At 41.3% G+C, this 26,687-nt stretch overlaps 1 protein-coding gene across 8 annotated transcripts in view; it reads left to right on the forward strand.

The window, feature by feature from the left end:
* gulp1a (GULP PTB domain containing engulfment adaptor 1a) overlaps positions 1–26,687 on the forward strand; it is a 69,185-nt gene that overhangs the window by 10,932 nt on the left and 31,566 nt on the right. For 6 of the 8 annotated variants that reach the window (XM_031875061.1, XM_031875060.1, XM_031875057.1 and 3 more), the window contains exon 2: positions 14,341–14,426. The exons of 1 other annotated variant lie outside the window; for it this stretch is intronic. The gene's annotated coding sequence lies outside the window, so the exon portion shown is untranslated. Of the gene's footprint in view, positions 1–14,340; positions 14,427–15,450; positions 25,742–26,687 lie in introns of those variants that run through there. One more of the 8 variants, XM_031875059.1, reaches the window with a different exon arrangement.

The raw sequence follows: 26,687 nt of genomic DNA on the forward strand, positions 1-26,687 counted from the left end.
TTCACGATCAGCATTTGATCAATTTGGTCAACATTTGGAAAGTCTAGAAGAGCTGCAAGATTGAATTATTTCAACCCCCATTCATGTTAGCATTCGTGCTAGCTAGCTAGTTAGCCAACTTGATCGGCAGGTCTCAAAAGTAGCGTGCAGCAGTGATAGCCGACAATAAGTGTTGTATACACTGTACATATGTGATCAATTCTCAACGACCCGACCCGTTACTTATTAAAAACCATAACCATAAAGGACAATACTCTTGAAACTGCAAACCACACCATTTGTTTTCCTCCCCATGTCACTATGAGAATGTAAATATATGTACATTGATAATGCGTTTGTGATTACCTTAGTAAATGGATGTAGATGTGCGACGTCAACACAATATTTCAGTTATTTGATCGCCGTACATAATGGGGGAAAATGTTAAAACTAATACAAATGTGGTTACAAAATAAAACATTGTTATAACATGTTTGGTCATATCATCCAGCCCTAACACATCACTTAACAAACATCTACAGAAGCAGAATTCTAAGTGTAATATTCCCTTCACTATTAGCTCTGTTGGTCTCTCTTTTTAAGGAAATATCAAGCTTTCTAAATGCTCCATTTCCACCATTTCCATCACCGTGTCCTCCAGCTATAGTCGCTTACTTTGTTTTTCTGCTGCTGTGTTGTATTGTACTGCTGAATCTGCAGTGAATGGCCAAAACAGTAAATTTGGAGGCCGTTTAACTAAAACAAAGAGCTTAAAGACCCTCTAAAGCTCTGCAGAGCCGAGAGAAGCTGCAGAGAGCAGGGTGATGATTCTCAGTGTGCTCTTCACTACAAACTGCACCTTTGACATTACACTTGGAAAAAGTTCCGTTGTGGATGTTTTCGATGTCGCACTGTCACAGCAAACCAGGATTGTTTTCAGTCTCCTGTCAGCCGTTTCTTCGCTTTATCCCACTCAGCAGCTTGGTTGGTGGTTGCTTGGAAAGCTCGTCTGGCAGCATGGCCAAAAAATGAGGCCAGTGAGGAAATCCAGTGTGTAATTGCAGAACTCAGCAGCCTGGGTTAGCTCTTTGTGCAGGAGCTGAGATACAGACCGGGAGGGTGATTTCTCAGGGACCGTTGATGTGAGCCCGGCCGGATAGTCAAGTCGATACCATTTAAATATTATATCAGAAATTGCAAACTTGCCCCACAGGGCTTTACAATCTGTACAATCTGTAATTTACTAAATGGACATCATGCTGTATTGAAGAGGACTTGAAGCTATAGCGATTACTGAGGTAGTGAATCAAGTGAGAAGTAGGCCCCCCGATGGCCATTAGAAAGAATGCAAGTTTAAGGCTCTACCACATTGGCCTCACGTTTCAGACGCGGAGGTCGCCTCCTGATACCAGTTTTGACTGCAGTTGGTACAATTCTAATAATCACAGAATTTTGTATTTTAGAGTATACCGAAAGAAAAGAAAATATTTTACTTTTCCTTCAGGCTTATCTTTTACATCAAAAACCTGACAAATCACTCTCAAAACATTACATTTACATTACAGTCAGTTAGCAGACGCTTTTATCCAAAGCGACTTACAATTCAGATTCTATCACACCGTAGGCACAGCTACGGGAGCAATTTGGGGTGAAGTGTCTTGCTCAAGGACACATCGACATGCGCCTAGCGGAGCCGGGGATCGAACCGCCGACCCTCTAAACAAAGTATTAAGACGTGCTGGAACAAAAACACATCAAACATATGGAAAAGAATAGCAGCCAACGTGTGATTTGATGATTTTGGATTACATACTGGCAGAGTATCCTGCAGCGTTGTCTCTTTTTTTTTTTTACAATAGTCTGCCATCAAAGCCAAAACACTGCTTCGAAAACTTCCCTTGTCATGAGGAAAATTAGAAGTCACAAAATTCCCGACACTTAGCTAAGGACTTTCGTCACACTAGCGTGACCGAAGGAGACATCTCTCAAAAATATGAGGGAATGGTCACGCTCTGCAAATACCCTCCATTTGCATCTGCATATTTTTAGATAACTCGGTTGCTTTAAGTTGCATTGTAGCCATTCTTCTCTAACGTTCCCGCACACGCAAACAATGGGTATTGGGACTTCTGTCACCTTCACAAAGCACACATTTTCTTTTCTCTTTCTCTGTCCTTATCTTGACCTTTCAAAATCCGATGTCCCAACTTTGTCATTTGTTCCAGCGGGGCAAAGCTCATCTTCTCCCCTCCCCAGGCTTCTTTCTTCCCGCCATGCCTTTGCTGTAGCCCCTGATTGTGCCTCCTTCATCTTGTCACGGCCCTCTCGCTGTCACAAAGGAACAGACAGTGATGGATGCTAATCACTTTGCCTGTGTGCCCCCCCCCCCCGTTGTCACCGTTAGCGATGTACCTGCACCTCCTTGTTGTTGAGCTCGGGCTGCATTCATTGTGCATCGCATAAAGAAGTATGCACACATTAAAAAAATGTGAAAAATAAACGAGAAATATCTGTGTATTTCTACTAAATCATTACCACAAACTACAAATACAAAAAAACTGATTTCTCCCTCTGATGTGAAATACAAAGTGAGCTTTCCCCGGCCTCTAATCTACTCTGCTATTCATATTGGGTTTATAAAGTGCAGGAAATGAAACACTTTACAGTCTGAGACGTTCTGAAATATCCAATATTAAATTCTTTTTTTTGTGGGCCTAAAACCATTTATTTCTTCTTTGCTAAAAAGATGAAGTTCAGGCTGGGAGAGGTCTCTCTGTGAAGCTACCTCCAAATAACCACTTTGATCTGGGCGGGCCTCGTGTCCTGTTTGTTTGCACAGATGGCTTTGTTGTGTTTATTGCTGTGGATTGTTGCTCACTGTAATCGTTTGAAATATTTCTGGGCAGCTGATTAAAACGTATGCGGCACAAAACTATTAGAATTCAATCCACCCCACCCACCAGTTCATAAAGCCCTTTTGTAACATTATCTTTGGATTATTTGGTTAAAGTACATACATTGTGGTGTGGCATGCACTGTTGTAAACACATTTCTGCCATTTTTGATTTGACAAAGCTAGGAGCGAGCTCCGTACACACTCCTAAACAACGCGTTGTGGTTTGATGAGTGCCTCTCTGTGGTCCATTTCCAGTAAAGAGCTGCTGAATTCCTTTGTCAAAAAAAAGGTTTCGAGCAATTTACTATAAATGAAAATCAGCCACATGTCACTGAGCGAAGGACATCAACCCTCTCAGAATGATGGCTGATGTCAAGAAACTTGGTGGACAAAATGCATGAAAGCATGTTACGTCCTAAAACTCTTAAATCCGATGGATTTTTGTTCACAATCCTGGAGAAGAAATAATGGTCCTGAGTGGTGGGGAGTTCCCAGGCTTTTAACCGTCTTTTTTTTTTTGCTTTCTCTAACATGCAAATGGTAAAATACCAACAATTAGGAAATGACAGCAAAGTAAAGAATCTCACAAAAAATTGTACAAATTGTGTTGTCGTCCTTTTTATATAAACATTTCTGCTGGAAAAATAACTTTGTTTGATTATTCTGATAGCTGTGTTGACTTCAAATAATAGCCAAGAGGCTTTCCCAACATAGACCATCAATGACTAAATGGATATTATTTCCTACATAAGTCGAAAGAAATGTTGAAAAATATGATTTTTCTCATTTTCTTTTTGTTTGGTGAAAGTGAGGACAACAGAATTCGTTCGAAAGCGAGCCCTGCCCTGAATACTCCCCTGAACAATTGACCCGCCCACAATGGATATTGTGGGATATTGAGGGCTGTGAAGTGCACCGTTATTATGTCCGAACCATGGGGACAATTCCCCGTCGGTTAGTCGGTTATGCCATCATTTAGTGTAGGAATGAGGAGGCTCCGGCCCGTGAACAGTTGCCGGATCTCGCCTTTCTTCGGGGGCCGTGAGCTGGCAAATCCGTGGCTCATTGAGTCTGACGGTAACCAGGTTTACGTACAAGACAGTGAAGCGTATTGACCTGAAACGTATTCTTCACTGGAGCTTTCCCTTGATTCAATAGGCACCATCCTCGTGGAAAAGTGTCACCGTCATTTGTCCTTTTCTGCTCCTGATGGCCCATTCACCTCGGTCTCTGAGTGGCGAGTAATGGATATGAATCAAAGCCAAGTTTGACTTTTGACCCTGGCACTTTTTAAGTTACAGATGGTAACTTGTTTAGTAGTAAAGAAAAAAATGACTGTGTTCGAGACTCCTCGGCTCTGTTTGGTGGTCAACAGCCATCAGGAGCAGAGGAACGTTTCACAGATCTATCTCATGTACTACTGTCAGGATATATTGACAGTTTGAGGAAAATATGACCAAAAGTCATTGTTATTATAATAACCAACGGTAGCTTTAAAGTCACAATTTGAACAAGCTCAGAGTAAATGATTCTCTGTCCATTTATTCATCTTTATTATCTTACATACCCACCAAAAATGGGATTACAAGTCATGCAGACTTTAATATATATTTATATATGTTATGTTGCTGCTTTTGTTGTCAGGTGTTCCGCAATAACTTTGATTTACAAACACACTTATCGTAGCTGCTCACCCAAACAGCCCAGCAGGGAGGTTAGCTATGTGCAAGGGCACAAAATCTTTCTTTTCTTCATTATTTATTTCTCAGCTTTGCGATCACAGCTACTGTGCACTCTTAGTAGGACAGCTGTTCTTTACAGACTGTGGCAAGGTTATCTGGATAACCTGCGTGATAAATACTGTATATCATAGTGAATTATGTAGCCGGCCCACCTGCAGTGTGCAAAAAAGGCTCGCATCCAAAGATATGCAATATATTGTATATGCAGGAGATGACAATTTGTTTCCAAGCGAGAGCCTGATGACTCGTTCAGCATTGGAGCAATATTTATGACTCGGCGTAAACGCTCTTGATCTGCCCCGTGGTGAGTTTTGAGCTCCGTGTAAGAACTGAGGGATTCCTGATCAAGATGAGCTGGAAGGAGTCCGAAGATGTGTTTGGTTTTGCTCAAGTTACCCTCGAGGCCTTTTTTCCCCTGTCACAGCTCCTCCGTACACTGACAAAGAAGGATCGCCCCCTTGGCAGATTGTTTTGGCCACTGGCCCACACATGCATTGAAGTTTCAAGTTGGCACGAGGTTCCGCCTTTCTTTTGCGTGACTGGAATCCACTCCAGGGGAAGTTCAGTCCAGGAGTCTTTAATGTGGGGCCGGGTAGGAATATACCCAAGCCGTGTGTCTCAACAGCGTCAGTAAGTTCAGGAAAAGGTTGCCGCGTCAGTCTTGCGGGCACGCTTTGACTTCAGGAAACATGATACACAAGAGAATCAGCAAAATGTCAAAAAAATACGAGCAATTAATTCCATCCCACAAATTGCAGTCATTATAGAATATGTCCATAGCCTAAAACAACCTCCAGAGGGAATGCCATAAGGGAAGCCATGAATTTAAATGTGATTTAATACACATTATATATTTTTTATTTACAGGGAATGTGAAATAGTGCCTGTTCCCTGGAGGGTTTTGACTACTGAATGGGTGAAGTAAATGTGACTCTGACATACAGTATATTATGTCTGTTTCATATTCGATAGAAAGATAGGAGAGAGAATTTTGTCCACAGATGGACTATACAAAGAAATTGTTTCTAAATGGAACATTGATATGGCTTTCAGGTCATATCGCCCCCCACCCTCACTGCCATGCAGAGTCACCATGATAATACGTTTTCAGGAAACTGTCTTCTCAAGAAAATGAGAAGACTGTAATCCAATTTACCGTCTTCGTTTGTCCCACTTGTGAGTTTCCTCAGTGTGCTACAGTATTGGAGTTGCTCAGCATAGTCTCCCATTGTCATCCATCTTTAGTGGCACACTTGGCCCGGAGTCAGTATTAAAGTTAATGAAAGCGGATGACTCCCCATCACTGGCTTGGACATATTGTCTAACGTGTTCCCGTCAAATTTGAAAATCAAAACTGAAGTCTGCTGTCAACACATCACAGCTGCCGAGATGCTTCCAAAGATCAACACATTTGGGAAAGGTCGCTTTTCTAAGAATAGACGTGGAAGGTTTGGAGGAAAGGGCACTGCTGAGTAGAACCTTAGGAACAACCAGCGTCATTGCAAGACATGTACAGTGTCAAAATAACACCAAAGTTCTGCTTAATATTAGCGAGACAAAGACTGGAATGGGCATATATTTGCGTATTAATCTCAAGATATGGGAATGAGCAGTTCCAGGAGAGAAGTGCTTGCCATTCAATCGCTGGAAAATGCAATTCTTACAGGCAAAACCTTCAACTGTCAAAAGTGTTTGATACCAAATCCCACCTTTGTTTTTTTCAGTGGTGTTCCCTAAAGTCTTGGTGTCTTAATGTGGTATTTTGAAGGAATTCTTGGCCATTTTTGATCAATTTTCAATTGCTATAAAATCATTAATCTCACACCAAATCGGTGTAAATGGTATCATCCAAGGACTTGCTGAAAATACCTATGATACATAAAAGAGCTTGGGTATGGCTATCATATACTTGCATCATAATGTTCTAAGCCCTTATATACTGCCTATACAAAACACAATATTTACTACAGATTCATGACTAGAAACACTTCACACACAGTGCTGTGCTGCTTCTCAGATTAATCTTTAGGTTCCCAGCTTTCAGGTGATGTATACCGTTTATATCTGGCATACTGTATTGTTGTATTGTCTATATTGTTGACCTGCTATCTCCCTCCGAAGATCCCCTCTCCCCTCAAAAAAAAAAGACAAAAATGTGACTGTGGTGAAGAGGAGTCGAGTGGAAGATGTTAGAAATGCTGCTTGCCCTCCGTCACACTATGCTGATTCCACTCACTGAAGTGTATTTGTCTCTGAATTTAGTCGAAAGGACTCATTTTTGGTTTCCTAGAAGAGAAAATAATGAATGTCAGGCATTCAGTCACCTCCAGATTTTAAGCAATGTTTACATTTTTCCTTGAGTGCCTCCTCAAAGGAAGCTGCCATCAGAGGACGTGTCCGACTCTTCACTTCGGCTTCAACTCTGAGTTTCCTCTTTGCCATGTTTGGGGGCCCGATCACATCTTTCTACCTTTTTTATATTGTGCAATATTGCAATGCAGCTATTTAAGGAGATTGACTCTCTTGGTTTTCTCTGGGCCATATAATGTTTTTCTGATACATTTTTACATTCAATTAGAAATTCAACAATCCTTTATTGACACTAGTATAAAAAAAAATCACAATTCTTAGGCCTGGGGAGCTTGTTGCGGAAGGGCGCTGCAAAGGAATGCTCCGAGTCGAGAGTGTTTTCAGGACGCTAGCTGCACAGTCAGGAAGCAGGGATTGATTCGAGCAGAGCCCCTTGTGGTGCCGGTTCGGCAACCGGGCCCCAGGAGGCGTGGTGAAATGGAGAGATTTTGACTAAAACACAGGCAAATTCTAGCAGCAGCCTAAGTGTACCACTTTCAGTCCATCGGGTCGAAAAACTTTCTTAGACACCTGTAAAGTTCTGCGTTAACTCATCACCCAGTCTTTTGAGACAAAGCAGCGGAGAGAGGACGTCACAGTAATCCAATCTGCTTTAGATAAATTGCACGTTCACGTTTTCCTCCGTCGAAAAGGTGGGCTCAACTGCCTCAGCTAGACACTCAAAATCCTGCTGGAGCTCAAAGGATAAACTCAGCCTTTAGCGGTTAGCACCTACAGGGACAATTACATCCTGGGCGGTTGGATGGATTCTGTTTGCCTCATAATCGGATTGAATATCCCAAATCAATCAGTGGATGTAAGCGGTAGTGGTAGCTACAGGAGCAATCAGGGCTTCTTGTGTTGACTGAAGACAGAATGCATCTTATACAACCAGGGTCACCGACACACAGAAACCTCTCTTTTACAAGTGTCGGCATTCACTTGCAATAGTCCCTTTTTCATTGCCATTCTGTTGCCGGAGTGACAGCCTCGGGCCACGTTTTACTTCCTGTCGGCTACTGCATTAAAAAAACATTGCAACAGGAAACACAAAGGGGGCCCACTTAGGGTCTTTATGTTGTCGAGTTTGAAAAGTTGAAACATTTACAAACGGTGTGTTTCTTCAGCAGCCTGTTGGTTTGACTTGCTCAGGTTAGCTGCTTGAGGAAGTGTCAACACCAAGACAAAGGGAGACAAGCTCTCCTTCAGCTCTCGAGTGTCATGCTCAACGAGGGCGGGGGGTATTTGTTGTTTGTCGAAACCCTTCCAACGACATGACATAGTACTGGAACGCACTCGCACACTCTGAAGCGAAATGCTCAGTAAACCAGGCTCAACAGAGCCGGAGATGAAGTGAAGTGCTTCTCTACTTGTTTCCTAAATCAAGGAGGTGTGCTGGTAGTGTGTTTTTTTCTCAATAATACAAATCCCCGCGTTGCATTCCCTTGTCAGCCAGCGGCCTTGCTGCGTGCAGAGACGGGATAGATTTTGCATCACTCGCACGGCGCCACAGTCCAACGTCGGCTTGACTGAAGTTGACACGGAATATCAGTGAGTGTTTGAAGTGGGTCAGGTTGTACAGCAAAACTGCTGTAAGCTCCCTTTTTCTTCTAAAGCACACCAATGGAGATTCTGCTACATCAGAGTTCTGCAGTGTGTGTGTGTGTGTGTGTGTGTTGCTGGCAAAGTTTCAAATCTTCTGAGCTGCAGTATATGACATGAGCACAAACACAGTTTGCACTTCTCATATTTCTCTGTTGTTGTTTTTTTCAATAGACCTTCTTTTATTCATTTCATGTCCGACTCACTTTTCTCCTCCCTGTGTGCACGGAAGAACGCCAGCTCGCAGCTTCAAACCACGGGGAGGGAAATAGAGTTTTATTTTCCTCCTCCCGGATCTCATTTTGGAAGTTTTTTCGCCAATCTTTTCTGGAAACACTTTACTCAACAATTTTATTGCTGGGATCTGGGGGATACGGACGAATACCAAAAAAATCAAGAAGAAATATGATAATAAATATTTTAAATCATTCACTGATGGTAAAAAGTGCCTATGAACATATATAGTGTGTTTCATCCCTGATACGGAGCATGTTTATGATGCAGTGTATATTATATGCAGATGATTACTGTACATGATTTTCCTCTTTGCTCTGTTGTTATGGAATTTTAGATGACCCTGAATACATCACATTTGGATTCATAATGGCAGTGATTGGATGGGATTCTTTACAGCTGACGGGAGGCATAACACGCTTTATTCTTTTTTTTATTTGTTGCTATGCTTCTTTCTCATTTAGTTGGGAAGGTCCTTGGATTCTTTATTTCTTTTTTGAATCACAGAAGGTTGAGGACCCCTGCAGTAGATTCACAACATCCCCAAATACCAGTCATAAAGCCAGTGAATACAATGTTGTGATGACAAACAAAACAAATAACTCGTATGACAAAGTAATATTAGGTTTCAATCAGCAGTACAAGATTGCTCAAGAGCCGCTCATGATACATACGCTAACAGTTCTCAGTGGTGTATTTAAAGCACACATACATAATCTTTTCCCATCGTCATTTCCATGCCGTGAGAGCGCTAATGCGCCGTGAAGGATGCGCTATTTAGAAGCAGCCCAGGAGTCAAGAAGTCTCCGCTTCTTCTATTCATCGCTGCAATTATTTTGAGCAACCTTTTTGTTTCTCAGATGTCTCAGAGTCTGTAGTTTATCTGTGTAGGTCAGGATGCTTTTTAAGATGCACTCGCCAGCTCGTACCCTCTGCGCACGGAGCCTGGACATGGAGCCCCCTGGTTGCAGGAGGAGTCCCGGCCCTCAGGAAGTAAAAAAAACGTGTCGGAGCCAGTCCGGCGCTATCTGTGCCTCTGCCTGCCTCTTATCTACCACTTCCAGCATGCAGCTGTGTGCCATACTGGATCTGTGCTGCTGCTGCCCACACGACACCCTGCTTTTTCTTATCAGGTAACTTTTTTACAGCCCAGAGGGAAGAAAAAGAGGTTGAAGATCTTTGGGGGAACGTTTTTATTTTTTAATGAGGATTATTAGTGTGGAAGGTGCTGCACCACCAGGACCTCGTCCACTAAAACACATTCCTCGCTAATAAGCACCCCCACCTGAACCTGGAGCAATGGGGAGAACTTGATTCCAGAGTTTGATTGGACTTACGTAATCACTCCCTCTCCTGGACATAGTTCTCGGATTCACTTTATTAGATGTCTTGTGTTGGATTTTCTAAATTAGTATTAGACCTGCTGTAATCCTCTTGTTGGATTTGAATCCAATTTTCTGCGACAACTATCTTTTTTGGTAATTGAAATGTGCCCTCTTTTAGTCTGCTGCAGCCCCTGAAATCGTTTTGAGACCTTCAGCTGGGTTCATGTTTTGAGCCTTTCGGGTCTCATTTCATACGGGACCGTGCGAACACACTTGGATTTGACTTTGGAATGCTATATCAAGGCCCCGCTTCTTTGAGTTTGTTTTGGTGTCGAATTTCTGCCGAGCTGTCAAAACTCGCCGAAGGAGATTAATCCAATAGACCTCCCTCCTTCATGACAAGTAACCCGCCCCCCGGCCCCGGGACTTCTAAGCTTCTCATTGCCTGTGTATCTTAATTATGATTTTTGGGTGATGGGCTTCCACTAATGAGGGGGAACAGGGTGAATTCATTTCAGTTGAATGGTGCTGTGATCCTCGTGCCTTTTTTCTTTCACATGTTCCCCCAATGTGCCGTTATTACAGGGCCGAGCAGTGCAGCGTAAACTGAAGCCTTTCATTGGAGGCTTGATTGCCTGCCCACTAGCCGCGGACCAGGTTTTTCCTTCCATGGCGTTTACACTACTACCGATTGGCTTAATTGAATCGTTAACCACTTAACCACATAATGACATTGAGTTTTGCGGTGTGCACAGCATCCTTAACACCTGTTTTCTTGCTGAGATCCATTATGTAACCCGATGAAGGTCGAAGGAACATTGTTATTAAATATCTCAGAATGCAATTGAAGAAGACGGCGCCGGTGAGTCTTGTGGTTCTGCGGGATCTATAATGTAAAACCACGTTTCCTAAACTCATTGCTTGAGGGCAGGTGAATATGTTTCTTTATCTATTATTCCACATTATTCATCATAAGACTCTGTGAGATGCCACGTGACCACATTCAACCCAGAGAGAAATGCATTCTAGGTTATTCCTCAGCTCGAGACAGACTGGAGACGTTTCATCATGCCGGCTTTGTTTTTGTTGAGGTTGGAATTATATTATAGGGAAGGAAAGGATTTGAGTTATGCAGGATATTTATTCTCAAGAAATAAAAAAAAAGCAGGCTCCGTCTATTAAGTTTAAATTACACAGATTAGCTCAACACACTTAGCATTTTTAAAACCCAGTCGCCAGAAAAAAGAAATGTTGGCATACGTTGAATGTGTAAATAAACATGGGATGATATGAAAATGTTATCCTAGCCAAAGTAAAACAATAATATCCTGATTAACATATGCTTAAAAACTCAATCAGCAATCACCCTACCTTACATTTTTGTTAAGAAATACATATTTTTATTTCATGGGACACGCATCTTTTTTTTTAGAGAACATCCGTTTTATGTGGAAAACAAACAAATAATCTTAAATAAAGAAATTGCAAGTCATGCTTTCATAAAGGACAAACAACAAATAGTGTGATTCTGTTCTTTCTTATATGATGACTCCTGTGTTTTATGCAATGCAGCATTTTACCTAAAAACAATTCCTAGACTCATGCAAAAGTAATTCCTCCTAATCATCACTCATGACCCACTACAAGTGCGTGTCAGAGTCTGTACCTGCAGAGACTCTTTCCCTTACCTTCTCATGTTGCTGTGTTGGTTTCTAGGCGTCAGTTTTTGGTCAGTGGGTGTGAAGCCCCCCAGCCAATAGCAGGCGAGGTCGGGACTTAATCAAAACGTATGACCAGGTCCTTTGCTGTCTCCTTCTCCTCTGCTATCTGTCTGTTTCATGGATGTATAAAGAGCTGCAGGTCAGTGTGTGTGTTTGACCCAGAGCGGGTATGAGAGACACATACACACACACACATACACTATACAGGCAGAGCAGAGAGGCCAGGACACGGCGGAGTCGAGCAGACAGGATGAAGCAGCACCTTCGTACCAGGGTTGTGTAGAGGTCTGGGTCGTGTTAATTAATTTGATCTGATTCACTGCTTTGTTTTCACTAACGCCACTTGCTCTCCTTATTCACTCTGTAGCTTGCTGGCCCACAGCTCGCTCCGTCGCTCGTTGAGCCGGGGAGGACGGCGCAACTCTGAATGATGCTTTTACAAACACCAACCAGCAATGCTGAATCAGCACCTTTTAAGTCAAACTCTATTTTCACTTCTCTGCCGTGAAAGAGAGCTAGACAGCTTTTTATAAGTCACTCGTGACGATATTTACCATTATCCCAACAATGGAAATTCATGATGATCAATTTATTGAGAATTTTTTTTATTGCAATCCGCTATATAATCCTATCTCGTCCCATCCTTATTCATGAATACATTTCATATAAGCCTTGTATCACGCCAGTTAGTTTTATACGACATAACTTCTTCAGAAAAAAGATCATGGTCAGTGGAAAGATAATTAACGCAACAACGTAACGCAGCAACGTAACACAGCAACGTAACACAACAATGTAATGCAGCAACGTAACGCAACAACGTATTGCAGCAACGGAACGCAGCAACGTAACACAGCAACGTAACGCAACAATGTAATGCAGCAACGTAACACAACAATGTAATGCAGCAACGTAACGCAACAACGTAATGCAGCAACGTAACGCAGTAACGTAACGCAGCAACGTAACGCAACAACGTAACGCAACAACGTAATGCAACAACGTAATGCAACAACGTAACCCAACAACGTAACGCAACAACGTAGCGCAACAGTATAACTAACGTACTTTGTTATGGAACATTACGTAATTGGCATTACAGCCTTAGGTGACAAACTCACCATCTATGTTTTCACCCGGGACACCTCCAGTGGTCTGAGATGAAAATCCTGTTTTTGTTTGAGCCATCCACCACAATTCCAACCCGCCCTTTGTGGACTTTCGCGCTCTTCATACTCGTTATTATAGCACGTCACTTACAATTGCTCTGCGCATCTCTTGTTGTAATATTACTTACTACGCCCGAATGCAATAACGTATTTGTGGTTTGCAGAAATGTACAATGGCAACATTTTCCCCTGGCGACTGGGCTGGGATTTCATAATTGTTGAATTCCATATTCTTTCTGTGCTGGATAACTGCAGCCGTCACTGCTGACTATGCTTTTTCTTTTTCCTTTCTGTGGATATGCATGTCAGATTTTTGCTGATGTGTTTCATCACTTCTTCACTTCGGTGCCATTTTATCAGCACTGGGAACCTGTAGGGCGTAGGAAAAAAAATGTCTTTGTGTGTGTTATTACTTGTTTGTCTCCAAGGCCACATGCTCAATATAGAAAACTCTAAATGAGCGTGTGCGTGGATGATCTGCAGCAGTGTACATCAACACAATCATGCTTACAGTACTCATTCATCTCTTATTAATGCAGAACCTTCCACATTTATGCACACTCTGCCCTTTACTGCTCTGAATGTCATTCCTTTAGGCACTTTCATGATATCTTCTCAATACTACAAGGCAGGGCATAACTTTGGCCCTCATTTATCAACCACTTTAATGTGGAAAGGAGTCCTTTTAAGGACTAAATTAACTTTCCCTCAATTCTAAAATGTTTTACCAAGAGTCCCGTAGGGAACAACTTGCAGCTCTAATAAAGAAAAAAGGAGATCTAGCATTCTAGTGAATCTGGCTGTCTTATGGTTTTTGATTTCAGATTTGCCAGAGAAGCATTTCATTGATTTTTTTTTTTTTTTAGAGTGATTGATCAATGTGTTTGTTTGCTTTCTTTAAACTATTAATAAACATTTGACAGCTCACAAATCTCCGTAGCTGACAACGTGCTCCTAATTCAATAGCTTATATGGGTAAAAATGCTTTATAGTATTGGACAGAAGGCACAGTTCATGGTGCTTGAATAAAACACATTTTTTTTTTATGTGCTACCAGTGGAAAGAGCTGAGTCAGCGCCTCCGTCATCAAGCACACACCAACGTAATAACTGCGGTCGAATATATTCTCATTTTATTTATTTATTCATCCCGCTAAAACTTTCATGCAAACCTGAAACTATGTTTCCTCAGTGTTCGTGTACTTTGTGTTTTTCTAAAAATATCAACTATTTTAAAATCCTTAATGTAATCTGTACACTGAGTCGGCTTGTACTGCTGTTTCATTTCATATCTAAAAGCTTGATTCTTTTGTCCTGCCCACAGAAGATGCAGCAGTGATGAGCTCCCATCAGCCTGTAGATGAGTAAAGCACAACAAAGACACACGACCATCAGCAGTCTGCAGTAACAGTAAGGCCCCATATGTGCTGTTACACACTCCACAGCTGTCTGTGAAGTTGTCATTATATATCATTGTCATTATACAGTTTCCAAGTCCCCCTCAGCCCAGATCCTCCCAGTGCACATGCACCTGCTGATTGTTCTGTGAGTTCCTGTGTGATTATGGGAACAAAAGGCACATCCAGCTCTGACACCACATTCAGCTGTGCGTTTTGTTGTCAGGGTCCCTTTGCTTTGTAATATAACACAGAACAGGAACGAGGTGACATTTTGATGCCATCCTGCTTATCTTCTTAGCACAGGTTTTTCTCTACTTAAAAGAGCAGCATTCACATTCATACAGTTCATATATATATTAGTGCTGGGCAAGTTAACGTGTTAATTTCGCGTTAACGCATTCATTAATTAACGCCGACAATTATTTTAACGCATTTTTTAAATTTATTATAATTTTTTTATTTATTTTTTTATTTTTTATTTTTTATTGTTTATTATTTTATTGAAAGACAAGAGACATACATATACATAACAACAAGAGGATGACAAGAACAGTGGGATAAAAGCCAGCAAACATCCTATAGTCAGTAATTTTAGTGCACCTATATGCTGGAATTCACGGTAAACGCATTTAAACGGCACAGATCGGGAGCGAGCGAAGGACTTTGAAAGTTAGCTGAAAGATTAACGTGAGACAACATCCGGTTTCTTCAGACGAACATCCGGTTTTCGGAATAAGATGCCAACAAAGTATGAATTATATTCACATTAAGTATAAAACATGCTACCTGCATCTCGTGAACCAAATGTTATTGCCCTTTTGTTCATATAGCAGTACTTTTAAAATAAAAGTGCGCAATACACTACTTTTGAATTCATTATTGAACTTTGCCATACCAATGCGATTAATCGCAAAAAATCCATGCGATTAATCGCGATTAAATATTTGAATCGTTGCCCAGCATTAATATATATATATATATATATATATATATATATATATATATGTATGTGTGTGTGATATTTGATGGAACTGTAAAGAAGTAGTCGGCTTACATTTTCAACTTTTAAAGGGACAGTACACCCCAAAATCTAAAATACATTTTTATCCTCCAGCGCATACAACGGTTTTGTACAATATCATATAAGTTACTCTTTTACTCTTTTTTTTTTGCCGTTTTCCTACGAATGCCAGCAACAAGTGTGAATTTCCGCTCATTAAATGCATACGATGTTTTTCAAAATAAACTTCCGTCTCCACAGGAAACAACTTAGTTTAGGTTTAGGCGTCAAAACTACCTGGTTAGGTTCAGGAAAATATTGTGAAACCCTTCGATTTAGGCAACAGGTTACATGACGAATAAATCAACGTTTACTTCTCATTTAACACGGGAAACACAAACGTCTTTCTGGGTGAAAGATCGCTGTTCCTTTTAGTTTTTTGTTTCTTTGCCAACAATTGATATTGATTAACAACACAGCATAAATATGTATTTTTGATTTTGGGGTGAACTGTCCCCTTAAGGATAACCCCCCCCAATAAAAACAACAACACACTTGGCATTATGCATTCACTTGCAGAGAGATTAGCCTCTCTCGAGCTTAAACGCCACCATTAGCATTGCTTTTCCCTGCCGATGAGGCATTCAGGCGTCTGCTCCCCCTCTCCACACGCAGAGTAGTTTCCTTGTCGGCTCACGTGTTGTATCAGACTGCGTTGGGGACTTTGATAACGCCATTTCTTTGAGCACTGTGCACAATGACATATCTTTCCAGTGCTTGTTCCGTCAGTCACTATTTCTGAAGGCTGTGGCACCTGTATGCCAGAAAGTGCTATGTGTTACTATGACAAACCGAACTTAGCTGTTTTTAATATATTGCGCTTTCAGTGTTTACCGCTCATGTCTTTCATATTGACATGCTTGTAAAAAGGCACTTAATGGGAATGTTGTTGTATTAAATCTGGTGGCACCATTGCACTTTATGCAGGTATCTGATTCTGGCATCGTCTTCACTGAAGATCAATCATTAGATGAGTAAATAAGTGACGACAAGGAAAACATTACATATCACACACCCATTTACAGCCAGACTTCACTCACTCGTTGCAGTTCATCGTGGCACACTTTTACCAGGTGAATAGGTCCAAACTACACAGTACTGTGTGTGTCTTCTTCAATGTGAGGCATTATTTCACAGGGCACTCTGAGGACAGAGAGTGATAAAGAGGCAGAGAAAGAAGGGGGGGCTGCATGCTGCAAAGTGGGAGCTTTGATGTTTTCCTGCATTGAGAATGGCAGTGTGTCGAAGAAAATGTGATGTGAATTGTTGTTGTTTTTTGGCGAGACTTCACATGAGTGGTGTTTCTCTTGCTTACCATTTAAAAGAGGACAGTTTGTATGGTAGCAGGGGGTCTTTTTATCATGTAGATCCCAGCTGAGCTTCTCTGCACTCTTGTGTTGAGTGCCCCGTCAGCTCCTTTATGCACTTACGTTTTCTAAACGAGAGTAAACGTGACCGGGAAAGACTTTTTAAAAAAACGTGGTCTTGTATAAAGGACTATGGCCGTGATTGTATGTTAAAGCTGAGGAATGCCTCGTCATGCAGAAACAGCAGTGTAGATTATAAGTAAATTATGAGGTCGATTGAAACCCGTTGAAATCATTCTTTAAGATTCACGAGTGTTCCATCAGCGTGTGAGAATTCATTCCCCATGAGATGGCAGTGGGCATTCGGGGTGGAATGAAATAACAATAAGCTTGAGGGTCGCGATATTATGTTGTGTGATGCTGTACCAATTTTCCAAAACACTGTATTGATTTTGAATTAATCGTTAACATACAAAGGATTCATAACAGAGAGTGGCTCTGATCTCACAGAAACATTGTGCCACGATGTCGGTTGTCACAGGGACAGGGGTCAATGCAAATGAAGATCGCACTGTTCTGATCCCACATCTTTTTTTTTTTAACTCTCAGATTTTCCGCATGTGTTCTTCATACTTCCGATTTTTTTCCCCCCTAAAATCATACTTGTTGGTGTCTTGGATGCAGCGTAAGAATCCCTTCATTGTGGCTTTAGATGATGGCCCTCTACAGATCCGTGCGATGCTTATCCAGACACTTCGGGGGAGCTTCCATGCCCCTCCAGATATGCCGAGCTCGGCCGGCTGTCCCCTCTCCCCGGTAATTCTGAACCAGACTTATCCATCAGAGCTTGATAAAGAGAAAAAAACAAAACTGTCAAGGCACTAATGGTGAGTCTTGTACCCAAGTCAGTGATGCATTACTTTATAAAATGACACTGACGTGAATGTTAACAACACGGGCTTTTGCTGAAAATGACATTTCTTTGGAAATGGTTCCCAGAGTAAAATCTTAATTTATCTAAAACTAATAAGACTTTTTAATTAAACCTCTCAGATGTTATCCCTGTGCTCCCTGCTCCGTACTGCCAGAGATATTTGTTAGGAGCACAATTCAACATTTTTGGAAAATATGCTCGCATGCAATACGAGTGAGATAAGAGGATCCATATATCAAACTCATGTCTGTTCATTAAATGCAGTCATTAAATGGAGTCATGAGTCATGAGTCATGATGCGGTTAGCTTAGCATAGCATAAAGACTGACACCAGAGGCGGAATAATGTTAGGTTGGCTCTGTGCAATGTTCAAAAATGCACCCGGTAACGCCTCTTAAGCTGACTCATTTACACAACCCGTACATAAACAGACATTTGTTGTGAGGGGGAATCGTGTGCATGAACTATTTCCTGGGGGAAAAAACCTGTGCAGCTGTAGTACAGATGTGGATGAAGGTTCTGGTCTCTGCACAGGCACAGTGGTGCCAAATCTGTCAAAATCAATGTGATGGCAAGACTTGGAGAAGCTTTGCACGAGCACTGTTGTTTGCCAAGAACAAAGTTCCCTTCTACATTTTTTTCAATGTTATGCTTCACAAACATAATGAGGCTAAACTGAGTCCTACTTCACTTTGTGATTTTAACACAACCCGTGTCACAGAATTATAGCTGCAGTAGTATTAACTCGTTGGTTGGAAATTTCAGGAAATTGTTAACTTCGTGTAATTGTCAAGTTAGATTAAGCTTCGGCATTACAGTGAAGACTCCACTTATTAGGCCGGGACACCACACCACTGAAAAGGTCTTTATTGCAGTGATTGTAATGGGATTTCTCTTTTTGAAGCTTTTTTCAGCTTCCTCTTTTCCTCAATATTTTTTTTTCCCCTTCTCGACTTAGGTGCTTATCTTAATTGGGTTTTCGGTGGCAGATACTCTGGATTCTTTGGGGACATTTCTTTTCATCAGTGAAACACCATGTAGCCCTTTTAGCCTTTTAATTGTGATTCGGAGCAAGACAAAACTTCACTCTTCACATGTAGGTGTGTATTTTCATTTTTAACGACCAACTATCGAGAAGAACTGAAATATGTCAGGAGTTCAGATTGCACCTCGGAGCGACGGTACATGTTAGTGGTCATTTCACTGTCTGGAATTCAACACAGGCCCTTGGGGTTTATTCTGATGAACACAGTATGACAAATAAAAGAATCTACTGAAATGATAGATCATTCTCTAGAGTTAAATAATACATGCAGAAATTCTTGCTACCGGGGGTGTTTGCTTGGCTAATGGAGTTTTTATTTATTCGGTCTTTATTTTTTATATATTTATTTATTTATCTATGATAACCATGCATAATCACTTCCTGCTTAGAGCATGGTTATGTGTACATGTATTTTTTAAAACATAGAGTCATATCAGAAAAAGTAGTGGTGATATTATGACATGCTGCTCATCATGTCCTTTGTTCGTGAACATCATTTTGCAACATTTAGCGTCACTTTCCAGCAGGCCTGCAGAGATCGTGCCGTCGGGTTTAAAGTGGGCCGGGGGGGCAGGCGGTCCACAGTTGTGAGTGACTGACGCTACCTCATGTCGTTTTCACTATGATAGACACATTTCATTTAGCATTCTAAACACTGGCCTGGCACTCCGGTCCAATCAGTTTGCCGGGTCCCGATGGCCAGCTGGGGCCTGACAGTTTGTGTGAAATGTGTTTCTTAAGACGGCAAATGTCCTTCACTTGTGTGAACTCTCTGTGTGGATTGAATAGCTGAACCACTGCCAACTGGGTTTCAATACAATTGTGCTCAACACTTTCCTCCCTTCATAACTTGTATCCTCAAGAAGCATATTAACATTTTTTAGGCATTATGTTTTCCCTCCGCGTGTTTTCGTCCTTTCTCGTGAACGCGATATCCGAGCAGCGACTGGAGGGAATTTCTTCTTTTTGTTTGCAATGACCAAATGCATTGTTGTGTTTAACCAGCAGGAGGCTACAATGCACTTCCAGTGCTGGCAATTTAAAGAAGAAGAAGAGGGCGAACTCAAAACAACACACTCGTAAAATATCTCTCTCTGCATTTTCAGACGTCGTGGTCAACGCCAGCTTATTTAATTTGAGTTACTGGAGATGAGAAAAAGGAGGGAAAAAACGAGAGCTCCGGTTTTGATGATGTATTTCCCAGGTACGTCCTTGTCAGGGACGCATCAAGACGCATTAGCATTTACACTAAAGAAGACGAGTGGTCGAAAGCACCCCAGGCAATCTGGGCAAGTGGTTCGTGCTCATTTACACTTGTAAATGGGGCTGTCCACTTGTGAGCCGACCACTCAATACGCATGTTAGTGCCAGGTGTAAACAGGGTCTATGTCTGGTAAATGTACACGTACAAAATTGGGAGCTTGATTTTGGCTGTCCATCCATCTAATATTGCTTCTAAAAGTCTAAGTCACTCCTGGTCTGATTTTGAAAGAACCTGGAGGGATTAAGCACCTCTGAATTTACACGATTTAAAAGAGCTAATGGGCTTAAAAGAGGCATCTCGAGAAAATGTCAGAATTTGTAACTCAGATGTTATTAATCATAACTTGTCCAATTTAATGTAATATAGACAGATAATCAATTTCAGTTCTCTTTCGGTTCCAGCTGGCCTTTATAATATTACAGATTATCCTTAAGGGTTTTATACTACATAACTGACTTTTAACAATGAGTTAGTTAACATGTTGTCATCGATGGCATTCGAGGCTGGTGACAAAACCTGAATCGTGCAGTGCTTTATAAAAGCATGGGACCTTGTTAGAGTAGGGAACCCACTATACTGAGACCAATATACTTGGAACAACAAAGCCATTGAGAGCCCTGATTTACCATTAAGAACTGTAAGTATTAGTGCTTGTTATAATAACAACAGAACAGGGATTGCGCTATGTTAATTTTGTCTGATTCTATTGAGACTTTGTTTTTCTGAAAATGGCAGAAAAATGTCTGCTGAATGCCAAGATTCTTAGTAAAAACACTGAATGATGTAAATGTAATTCATTTGACAGTTAAAGCTTTTGTTTGGGTTGTTTTTCGGCTCTGATCTTGTCTCTACCACTGCGACTCTGTCTGATTGTATAGAAGTCTCTAAGAATCTCGTATGATTTATTACCTCAGAAAAAATTGTAGTTCAAAAATGAGTTCATGGTCCCGATCGTCTTCTTCAATACGGCATGATGTGCATTTAATAGATTATTCCAATTAGAGTACAATAGATGTTAGAGCAGGGTATGCATCAGGGACTTGGCTTGCTGGTGATTGACAAGTCGCTACCATGGCGTTGTCCCGTTTACAGTGTGTTAAGTGTAACATTTTGTTGCCTAAAAATGTCTCATTCAGCTTCCAGTTGTATTAACGCCACCTTCTTGTGTCACTTATGGCTGCTGCAAAACCAAGATGACGACGGCCAAAATGACAAAATTGAAGCTTCAAAACTGCACTCCATAAACCAATTGATTTCACAGGGACTCGTCGACTATGATCGCAGCTTGTTTGCTTGAAACAGCTGGCTGCTGTGGCTCGAAACAACATCAATGAGAGTGGAGTTTACGGGTATGGAAAACGATATCATTGAAATGAAAGATGCCAAAAAAATCATTATTTTTCATAATACAATTATAATTTTTTTGACTGTTGCAATATTAGCTGTTAAAGTTTTGAGTCACTCCAACGAATGGTTTTATTTATAGTGGACATTAATCTTCCTGAAATGACTGTTCAGCAGATATCTGTAACAGGTTTCACATCTCCGTGGCCCAGAATAGAGCTTTGAGAAACATGTTTTACATCAGAATTCAGAAATGTAGTACTGTTGGCTCTTTCTTTGCCTGATTTCACTGAGGAGTGGAATTAGTTTTCTCCAGATTCCTGCTGGACATAGACAAAAGGTGAATTACAAAAACAGTTTAATTAAAACAACAACAAAAAAAAGAAGTAGTTATATTCATACCCCCAGTACAGCATTACAGCAGACATAACACGACCTTTTGAGCGGTGTGTAGCTCCGCAGTGACAAGATGAACATTAGCCATAGCATGGTACCTTGCGATATTGCAAGGCTCGTCTCTTTTAATTAGCCTCCTGATGTAGATTCAGCAAAAAAAGGTCGGTTCATGACCTATTGAGTTATTCCTGTTGGACAGTTTGAAGGGAAATTGATTTCAGTGTGACATGTTCCTTTTCTTTAAATTAATGTCAATGCACTTCGCCTTCCAACAACTAACTGCATCATACATAGTTTACAATGAGAACACACACTGAGATGTGAACACGTACACTAAAGCTTCAGAGTTCAGTCTATAGATTGCTCCCCAGGTGACATTATGTTTTACTTATAAACAGGAGCGAGCAGCCATGTCGGGTATAAAGAAGCCAGCTTCCTCCATCTATAACAAAAGCCCACAACATCGAGGGACGTCCAACTGATTTTACCCGTTATTGCATTGCTTCTTCTGTGTTGACATTGATGAATGGAACGGGACAGTGCTCTTGAAGTCTAGTTGCAAAACTAGATGGCAAAGTAAAAAAAAAGGAAAAAGAAGAACTGCTAATGGCATGTTATTGGCAAATCATGACATTGAATTTTTTATTTTACAGTGTAGCCAGAAATGTAAACTGATTTTGTACATACCTTATAAGGCTTCAAATCAAGGGCAGGTCTCACGCAAGTCAATTCAACTCAACTTTTTGCTTGTGCTAATGTAGTTAATGTCTAGCGAGTGGTAGCAGCGGACGGAAGTGATTGCACTCACTCTTGACTGTACTCGTCAGAGGGTTGGTGCAGTAAATGTCAACAGAAAACACATCGCTGGCACCAAACGTTACTGCTTTGCCTTACTAGTTTCATGGAACACAGATCATGCGGAGTCTGCAAATCTCAATGTAAAATCCTCTGAGATGCTTCTCATTGAGATGCACATTCCTGCTTCTCCACCCACTCCCCCGCCCCCACGCCATCCAAGCCAGGACTCAAATAATTGGACCCTGGATTCGTGCAAATGTGTAAACCACAAGGACGGTAAACATTAGTGCTGAAGTAGTTGGTAGCGGCATGAAAGTGCTTTAAATCTTCTGTGTAATTATTTTTTATAGTGTCAAACTGGATTTTTTTCTCCTTGTACATTTTGCTGCTGAACATGAAATATGAAGGAGAGAAAAAAAAAGTATGAATCCGTAGCCTAGTTACTAAACAAAGTCTGAAAGGATGACTCATTTGGTATTGTTTTCAGCTATTGACCTAGATGCGTTTGAGTTGTGTCTGCCGTGCTTCCTTGCTGCTGATATAGGCAACCACACATTTAGGCACTGTATATACCCAGACAAATTAGTGAAAAAAATGTTATGGATATCAATCCTAGCTTAAATGTCTTCACTTCCTCTATATAATGCAGCATTTTTTGCCTCACTTTTTCCTTATTCCTTCACAGTTTTACCAATGGCTGTGTAGCATCAAGGGCCCCACTTCCTTTATCCCACACCAGCTGTATTAATACAAGACGCAAACATGACATGATACAGGGCACTGAAAAGAAAAACCCGAGACAAATAAAGTAAAGAGAACAGCCCAAATCCTGTGACCCTCCCAGTTTTAAATGCTCTCTCAGGCAGAAACCAAAGGTCTGCTGGCCAGCAAAAACACACCACCACCCAAGGCCCTGACCGAGCAAAATCTCGAACCAGAAACCATTTAAAGAACAAGAAATGTCCTACTGATTTGAATAACCTTTGTAAATTGGCTGACAAGTGCTTGTAACCTTTTTTTTGTTGTCTTTTCCCAAACAATGATTATCTGAAGCCACTTCTTCCTCCGAGGTGCAACATGCCACATTCACAGAGTTCTACAGCAGCTCTTTGAAGTCCATGAGCAAAATGCAAAGCACACTCGGCACTTATGTTTTCACATCAATGCTAATACAGTCATGAATTCATCTGGGTCGAGGGTACGATCGTTATATCAGGATGAATGTCTCCATTGTTGTGGAACCAGCTTAAGGCCAATATTTAAAATTCCTCTTTGCTCTAGCTGTGCATCGCCAACATTTTTATGAAGACATGCAAGCCGTCTGTATATTATAGTTTAGCAACCTCCTTTTCATCCTTTCCGAATGGAGATTTCTCCGTTATCACAAATTAGTTCTTCTGTAGTGTCTGTCTTTGCTGAAAAGGCCCATGCATTCTTTTTGACTCTTCCATAAGTCAGTTGCCCTTCCTTAAGTAGTTTGGTTGTGAAGCCAATGAGAAAGTGCCTTGAACTTGAATTCGTTCTAATGATCACCAGCAGAGGGGGATTCCTCTGTTTGCAAAAAGCAGTCTGATTGTGTAGAGTGCTGCAGGAATAAGTCCTAAAACCCAGAAATGAGTCAGCATTTTTGCAGCTCTGGTTCCCTGTCTCAAAGTCTTTTGAATCTTTCAATGTTATTTTTTAGATAAAGTATGTGGTTAACACATGTTTTATGATTTTTATGTTTTTTTCTACGACATAGTTGTGTGTGTTTTTGCCCTGGAACTTTAAACCTTTTTCATAGTGTGTTTTTCATTGAAAGTTATTTGGAATCTTTTTGGTCGCCTTAAAAATGCATTATTCAGCCTTAACTTATACTCCCGTGTCACTTCGGGTTCCAAAAGAAACAAAATGGTGATGGTCGAAAACCAACATGGGGAAGGCAAAAATGCCAAAAAGTAGGCTTCAAACCCACAGTCCACAAACCAGAGGGTTAAGTCACGGTGACTACGTCCACTTCTTCTACACAGTCTGTGTGGCCGACAGTTTCCTGATTAGACCCCAAGGAAAATAACCTCACCCGCCAGATGGTTTGTTACACAGAACCATCTGAGAAGCCGCCATTGGAATCCGTGTGGAAAAGGGCAGGCTTTCAAAAAGTAAGTGGCAGGTGATTGGTTGAACTATCTGTCGATCAAACTCTTACCGAAGCTAATTGGGAGAAGAGCAAAAACATATTTTCCATTGAGACAACTGAGAAACCTGTAGCTCCTTACAGGACCCCGGTTGGTCCGTGTTCCGGCTTAACGCCCCACCAAACGTGTCACTCGAAGTCTGACGAGATCGAGTTCTGTATGATATATTTTCCAGCGATTCTCACCTGATCTGATGACATCCCGAGAATCCAGCTGTCGGGCAAAGGTAACAAGGAAAGGAGCTTTTAGATGTGGAGATGAAAATAAACGTTCAGGTGTGTTTGTCGGCTCAAACATTGTGCTTTTTTTGCCCTCTGGTCTTCGCTCTGATGGTTTTCCAGACATGTCATCTCTTATGTGATAAAATAAGGACCATCAAGTGTCAGATTTGAAAGTGGTTTAACACCATTTCAGCTGCTGGGACAAACACTTTTGAGCGCTGAATGTTTCTGGAGTGTGGTGGAAGAGGAAAGGTTATCATTACTTTGACATAATCCCACAGGGGGGCTTTTAAGGCTTTCTGTTGGGAGGGGTGTTGTGACTTTTTTACTCCACAATGTTTTGAGCCATACCGCTGTTTTGATTGATGCCAAGATGTTGACCTGAGGCTGCTGCCAGGACACATAGTGTGATGATGAGTCACATACTTCGGCGAAAAGGGTCAGACTGCAAACCTCTTGCACGTTGGCATTAATAGGTCATCTCGGCTGTGCCACAGTGCATCTAGGTGGAACAGTTCCTGTGGAAAGGGGTCTCTCTCTTTTTTTTTCTTTTTACATTGCACATGCAACCCTCAAAAACGATTCCTTTCGGACGAACTGTGGGCGGAGGAAGTGGGATTTGAATGTCAAGTATCATGTGTCTAGGCAAAAGTTTCTTGTTGAGTTTGCAAACCCCATCAGTTCTCTGCAGTCTTTAGTGTACCACCATCTGGTCCACAGCTGAAAATTATTAAGATCGGCTGGAACTTCCTCCGCTCTATTCCTCCCCAGTTTGAAGACAAGTAAGTAGCTTTTTATCTCAGCTCTGTTGTTTGCATGTTTCTCTCCATAGAAATGTCTTCTGTTTCTTCTTCTTCTCTAGCGGTGTGATAAAGTATGTCAGGGCACTGCATTTGATCTGAAGGAGTTCAAGCACCAAGCTTTGAGAGAACAGTTCTGGCTTTTAGATTAGACTCCGAGACACCACGGGTGATTCAACTGAGGAATTCTGGGACTAAATTCATAAACAGATTGGAGTTGCGATGTCTAATGTGCCACGCTTAGCCAAGCAAGATTCCAGAGCCGGGGAAGAAAACAAAGGATCTTTGTTGACTTGCTTTCTCTGAGGCATTCTGTTGGGACCTCGGTGCACGCTCTGCTTCTAGTCCATGTTAAGAGCTCGCTGCCTTTTTAGCGCATATGGGTCAGATTAGTGACTGGCTGAGAGGCATTTATAAATGGGAATGTTAACTTTGTCTGTCTCTTTCTTTTTTAATAAACCTACTCAAACATTAACTTTTGTCAAACCTCTGCATTTGGAGTCATTCCCATTTGTTGTTTGGGGCTTGAGAGAGAGAGGGAGGACTCCACGGGGTCAAAGTAGGTCACACTCATTCCCAGAAAGAGTCGCTCCGAAGATAAATTCCAAATGTTTGAGTCACCGAAGGTGAATGGTTAGACTACGGACATGGCTTTTGCTCTGCTGTTTAGAGGCTGATATTACAAGAATGTAAAGTGTTTGCTTACGCTTTCTGCAAAAAGTTGAGAAACACATTTTGGACTGCATAGTGTGTGTTTTGTAGACCTAAATGTTACATGTTGACATTTTGATTCTAAAGTTGATTGAAGTGTCTTTTTTTCCTGATGTTCAGACTGAATGTCTGGTACCTTCTGTAACCGCATTCTGCGGTTTTAATCACCATTCCATTGTGGTTCGTGTGCCCATTTCATTTAGTTAATGTTGGAACA

The sequence above is a fragment of the Anarrhichthys ocellatus genome, unplaced genomic scaffold (assembly GCF_004355925.1).
Source record: "Anarrhichthys ocellatus isolate YVR2014 unplaced genomic scaffold, GSC_Weel_1.0 scaffold86, whole genome shotgun sequence".
Lineage (NCBI taxonomy): Eukaryota > Metazoa > Chordata > Actinopteri > Perciformes > Anarhichadidae > Anarrhichthys > Anarrhichthys ocellatus.